General features: G+C 45.7%; 1 long non-coding RNA gene across 1 annotated transcript in view; it reads right to left on the reverse strand.

The window, feature by feature from the left end:
• Positions 1-1,771: 1,771 nt before the first annotated feature.
• Positions 1,772-6,375, reverse strand: part of LOC109304686 — a 36,262-nt gene continuing 31,658 nt past the window's right edge. The window contains exons 3-4 of the long non-coding RNA XR_002099450.1: positions 2,671-2,677; positions 1,772-1,782 (exon numbers count right to left, since the gene is read on the reverse strand). This is a non-coding gene — a long non-coding RNA (uncharacterized LOC109304686). The remainder of the gene's footprint in view (positions 1,783-2,670; positions 2,678-6,375) is intronic.

The raw sequence follows: 6,375 nt of genomic DNA on the forward strand, positions 1-6,375 counted from the left end.
TAATGGTTCGAGTCCCAGTTACAGTAGAGATATCATCTCTGTCTCCCTCTAAACCACCAGAACTGCTGCACTGCCTTGGAACAATGCAGATCACACATCCTGGATGAGTACACATGGAAATTAGAGACAAAGCATTCTCAGCTGAAAGGATCAGCTGCAGAATGAACTTTCATCAGTCAAAGGCCAACTAATCTTTGCAAAATGTTGTTATATCTTCCTCTTTGCCAAAGCTTTTTTATCAAAAACAGGAAACTATCACGTCAGCTTTCCCCCTGCCCGTTCAAATTTGCTTACTCAAGCAGAGCTTTCAATTTCCTAAAAAATGGTAGTTGGGAGGAAAATGAGAGACTCTAAAGTTGACTATGGATTTTATTTCTTTTTAATTAGAGGGTGCTCAGAAAGCACTGGATAGGAATATAAAACCCTAAACTCCATCTAACTGTATTAGAAATGTATACCAATACTATTTGAGGTACAGAAGGAATTTGGAATAACAACGACCCAAAACCAAAGCTTCCAAAACTTGGAAATATAGCTTGGACTTTGCAGAACAAAAAGTAGAAGTGAACATAATGGTTGCTAGGATAGTGGTATCTGGCTTTTCTGTGATGAGGTTTCTTTTTCCCTGTGAAGACCTTGCTTCCACCTTGCCTTCAGGTTGAAAACTATATTATGCTGCCTATGGAGAGAAGCCATCTAAGACAGCCACTGCTAGTAAGTAAAGTAATCAGTTAAGACAGAGCTAGAAGGCAAAGAAAATCTGTACTATTTATTACTTTGCTCTTAAAATGGCTGTTTCAAAATGTTTGCCATTTGAAAACAAACAAACTTTATGGGAGAACTACTGACCTTGGACACCTATTTTTTGCACATAAAATAGAGAAAAGACTTGTCTATATTAAAGGTTGCATCCTGAACAATCTTGTTAGGTACGTCTTATTTTCAGTGACATATTGAAAATAAGTGACATACTTATTTTCTGCTAAGCCTTCCTTCCAAATTGAACTGAACAATGAGGCCCAAATGGATTGGGATGCAATCCTCACCTTACACCCGTGTTTTCCGATTTTTCCACATACAGCAGTTGTACAACTGTTCCCACCTCCCCAGTGTGAACTCCGTCATGTCAGGATGAAGGTACTCACGCTAGCAGGGCTGTCCCTGTACACAGTTATGAAGGTACATTATCTCTGTATAATTATGCACATAAAGGAGTTAGAAAAATACCAGTACAGTGATGCCAATCCAAATCTGAGCCAACTGGTAAAAGGCTTCAAAGATGTTATCTTGGCAGTAGAAAGCAAAACAGAAAGTCCTTGTGTATAAATCATTTCCACTCATAGGGTATGTCTATATATGCAGTTACTACCCAGTAAGCGGTTTTTACGCTGATGTTTATATGTGCAGGCGTTACAGTGCAGCAACACTGTGCATGGACTTACTTGGGACTAACGTTAGTCCCAAGTAAGACAGACAATACACACAGAGTTACTGCACAATAAGGTGTCTGCATGTGCCTTACTGCACAATAACTACTTATTACATGATGCAGGTAGCAAATTTATGCCCAAATTGGCATAAGTCACCATAGTTACTGCACAGTATGGGAGTGCATGTGTAAACACGTTCCCCATACTACACAGTTATTTTCAGTTACTGCGCAGTAACCTAAGTTACTGTGTGGTAACTGCATGTGTAAACATGCCCATAGTGAACAAAAGGTTGAGCAGAAGATGATGCAATCTTAGTTTCGTACAGCTGTATTGAAAAGTACTGGTTGTTCTGAACTCTTCAGCTGGACATATGTAATGAATTTGGCCAGCTGTGCTGTTGGGGAAGAGAACTGATTTGTTTTGATTGGCTGCAGCTGATACGAACAGTTAAGTCACAGCCCAGTCAGAATTCCCCAGTGATGAAGCCTGGTGTCTTTTGCTTTATACAATGATGTCTAAACATGATGTTCAGAGGGTTTTTTTGTTGTACCCAGTGTTGTGTTTTAATCCGTTTTCTGATTTTTGTTTTGTTTTGTTTTGTTTGTTTTAAATACGCAAACTTTTATTTGAAGTGTTCAGTGTCAAGGGGGAAGCTTGGTCTCTCCATGGCTTGATCCCCATTTATGATAACGCTGCATACCTCAAAATTATTTGTAAGGTTGAAGGGCTGTTGTAGCCACCTGGCCCAGGAAATGTAAAATCATAGAATCACAGAAAGTTAGGGTTAGAAGGGACCTCAGGAGGTCCCTTCATCTAGTCCAACTCCTTGCTCAAAGCAAAACTATCCCCAACTAGATCATCCCACTCAAAGCGTTGTCTAGCCAGGTTTTGAAAACCTCCAAGGATGGAGCTTCCACCACCTCTCTGGGTAACCTGTTCCAGTGCTTTACTGCCCTCCTAGTGAGAAAATTATTCCCAATATCTAACCTAAACTTCCCTTACTGCAACTTGAGACCATTGCTCGTTGTTCTGCCATCTAACACCACTGACAACAGTCTAATTCCATCTTCTTTCGAACCCCCCTTCAGGGAGTTAAAGGCTGCTATTAAATCCCCTCTCAGTCTTCTCATCTCTAGGCTAAGTAAGTCCAGTTTCCTCAACCTCTCTCATAAATTGTGTGCCCCAGCCCTCTTCCCATTTTCCTTGCCCTCTGCTGAACTCTCTCCAATTTCTTCACATCGTTTCTATAGTGAGGGGCCCAAAACTGAACACAGTGCTCCAAATGTGGCCTCACCAGTGCTGAATAGAGAGGAATATTCACTTTCCTTGATCTGCTGGCAAAATTTCTACCAATGCAGCCCAGCATGCTGTTAGCCTTCTTGGAAACAAGTGCATACTCAGCTTATTGTGCACTGTAACCCCCAGGTTCTTTTCTGCAGAGCTGCTGCCCAGCAGTCAGCCCCCAGCCTGTGCTGGTGCATGGGATTGTTCTGTCCTAAGTGCAGCACTTTGCAGTTGTCCTTGTTGACCCTCAAGAGATTCATTTTGGTCCAGTCCTCCATTTTTCTAGGTCCCTCTGAATCCTAGCCCTACCCTCCAGCATATCTACTAGTCCCCACAGCTTGATGCCATCTGCAAACTTGCTGCAGGTGCACTCTATGCCATCTTTCAGGTTGTTGATGAAAATATTGAACAAAACTGGCCCCAAGACCAACCTGTGGGGCACTCCACTTGATATTGGCTGTCAACTAGACATCAAAGTATTGACTACTGCCAGCCAGTTTTCTATCCATCGTACAGTCCATTCATCCAGCCCATACTTCCTTAGCTTGCCTGCGAGAATGTTGTGGGAGACTGTATCAAAAGCCTTGCTAAAATCAAGGTACACCACATCTATTGGTCTCCCCACATCCACAGAGCCAGTCACCTCATCACAGGAGGCAATCAGGTTGGTCAGGCATGGTTTGCCCTTGGTGAATCTGTGATGACTGTTTCTAATCACCTTCTTTTTCTCCAAGTGCTTAGAAATGGATTCCTTGAGGATCTGCTCCATGATTTTTCCAGGAACTGAGGTGAGGCTGACTGGCCTGTAGTTACTTGGATCCTCCTTGTTCCCTTTCTTAAATATGATCACTATTTGCCCTTTTCCAATCATCCGGGACCTCTCCCGATCACTATGAGTTTTCAAAGATGATGGCCAGTGGCTCTGCAATCACATCAGCCAACTCCCTCAGCACCCTCGGGTGCATCCCATCTGGCCCCATGGACTTGTATATGTCCATCTTTTCCAAGTAGTCCCTAACGTGTTCTTTTGCCACTGTTGGCTGCTCACCTCTTCCCCAAATGGTGTTGCCAGATGCAGTAGTCTGGCAGCTGAGCTTATCTGTGAAAACTGAAGTGAAAAAGGCATTGAGTACTTCAGCCTTTTCTGCAACATCTGTCACTAGGTTGCCTCTTCTATTCAGTAAGGAAACCCGCACTTTCCCTGGTCCTCTTACTACTGACATACTTGTAAAAACCCTTCTTGTTAACCTTCACATCCCTTGCTAGCTGCAACTCCAATTGTGCTCTGGCCTTCCTGACCTCATCCCTGCATGCCCAAGCAATATTCTTATACTTGCCCCTAGTTATTTGTCCAAGTTTCCACTTACAAACTTCTTTTCTGTGATTTAGTTTACTGAAGAATTCTCTGCTAAGCCAAGCTGATCTTCTTCCGTACTTGCTAGATTTCCTGCACTGCTGTGTAGTTTGTTTCTGGACTCTCAGGAAGGCTTCTTTAAAGTACAGCCAGCTCTCCTGGACTCCTCTCCCCTCAGACTGGCTTCCCAGGGGAACCTGCCTATGAGTTCCCAAGTGAATTGAAGTCTGCTTTTCTGAAGTCCAGGGTCCTTTGCTGCTCTTCATACTTCCTTTCCTCAGGATGCTGAACTCAATCATCTCATGGTCACTGCTGCCCAAGTTGCCATCTACTAGTACATTCCCCACCAATTCTTCCCTGTTTGTGAGCAACAGATTAAGATGAGCACAGCCCTTAGTTGGCCACTCCAGCACTTGCACCAGGAAGTTGTTCCCAACACTCTCCAAAAACTTCCTGGATTGCCCATGCACTGCTCCCAGCAGATGTCAGGGTGATTGAAGTACCCCATGAGAACCAGGGCCTATGATCAGGAAACTTCCGCTAGCTGTTTGAAGAAAGTCTCATCTACCAATTCCTCCTGGTCTGGTGGTCTATAGCAGACCCCCACCTCAACATCCCCCTTGTTGCTCTTCCCTTTGACCCTGAGACTTTCAACAGGCCTATCTCCAGCTTCATACTGGAGCTCTGAGCAATCATATGGCTCTTTTACATAAAGTGCAACTCATCCTCCTCTTCTGCCCTGCCTGTCCTTCCTGAACAGTTTGTACCCATCCATAACTGCTCCAGTCATGCAAGCTCCCACCAAGTCTTTGTTATTCCAATCACATCATTGTTTTGTGACTGTGTGAGGACTTCCAGTTCTTCCTGCTTTTTTCCCAGGCTCCATGCATTCATGCACAGGCACATAAAGTAACTAGTTGATTGCCCTGACTTCTCAAGAAGAATGAGAACATCTCCCCTGTTGTCCCCTCATGCTTGCTCTTCTTCCAGGTCACTCACTTATCTCTGGGCTTTGGTTTCTATCCCCGGCAAACCTTTAAAGCCCTCCTCACTAGGTTAGCAAGTCTGTTAAGATGCTCTTTCCTTTCTTCGTCAGGTGGATGGCATCTTCCTAGAAATCCTTCTTCCTGGAACATCATCCCATGGTCAAAGAAATCAAAGCCCTGCTGTGCAGCCAGGCATTGATCTGCAGGATGCACCCACTCCTGCCCAGGCCCTTTCCCTTGACCAGAAGGATCGAAGAGAACACCACCTGAACCCCTGTCCCCTTCATCCTTGCACCCAGAGCCCTGTAGTCACTTTTAATCTGCTTGGGGTCTCCCCTAAGTATCATTGATGTCTACATGGATAAGCAGCATGGGGTAGTAGTCAGAGGGCCAGATGAGTCTCAGAAGTCCCTCCATGACATCTTGGATATAGGCTTTGGGCAAGCAATAGACTTCCCAAGACAACAGGTTAGGTCAGCAGATGGATCTGTCCATCCCCCACAGAAGGGAGTCTCTAATCACCACCGTCCATTGCTTCTTGGTGGCAGCGGTCTTGATCTTTTCCACTTTGGGGAGGCCTGGCCTGTCTTCCTCCATCAATGGAATGTGCTCCTCGCCCTCTGTTGCTAGGGCTGCATGTCTGTTTTCCAAATAAGCTGCTGCAGGTGAAGATGAAGATTTCTGCTTGTTGCCAGAGGTCACAAGCTTCCAGTTTCCCCCTCCTTGGGAGTCCATGTCCTTTCTCTTCCCTAGTGCTGCCTTCCTTCATAGTCCCAGAGGTCTCCTCCAGCATCGAATTGATGAACTCATGGCAGAGGATGCTTTGGAGCCTTGCCACCTCTTCCTGTAGTTGTCTTGCCTGTTCCCTGAGAGACACCACCAGGAGGTCCCACGCACATCTCAGATGTCCCCTGACCTGGCCGTCACTGGAAGGAACCTGCAAGCTCCAGTCCCTACAGCACCAAACCCAGACCTAGGTGGAAGCCTCAATGGTGAGCAATTCTGCCTGGGCAGGAACCTCACAGGTCTCAGCAGAGGCAGTGGCAGTGCTCTTTTTGGAGGCTCCTCTTTTCACTACCCTTTTCCCCTGCACAGGTCTATTTTTTGCACCCCTCCAGCCACTTGCTGCCCCCTAGGCAGCGCTCAGAACACCCATCCCACAAGTTGCTCTGGGTGCAGCCACTTTTATCAATGTTCACCACTGCCAAAGCCGAGCAAGTAAGTTCCAGTGCGGGAAGGAACAGGAGGGATGGGGGTGTAGGTTCACTGGGAAGGGACCCCATCCCACCCCACCCCACCCCACCCCACATACAGGTCA

This window comes from Gavialis gangeticus, unplaced genomic scaffold (assembly GCF_001723915.1).
Source record: "Gavialis gangeticus isolate Ggan-Ray unplaced genomic scaffold, GavGan_comp1, whole genome shotgun sequence".
Classification (NCBI taxonomy): Eukaryota; Metazoa; Chordata; order Crocodylia; family Gavialidae; genus Gavialis; species Gavialis gangeticus.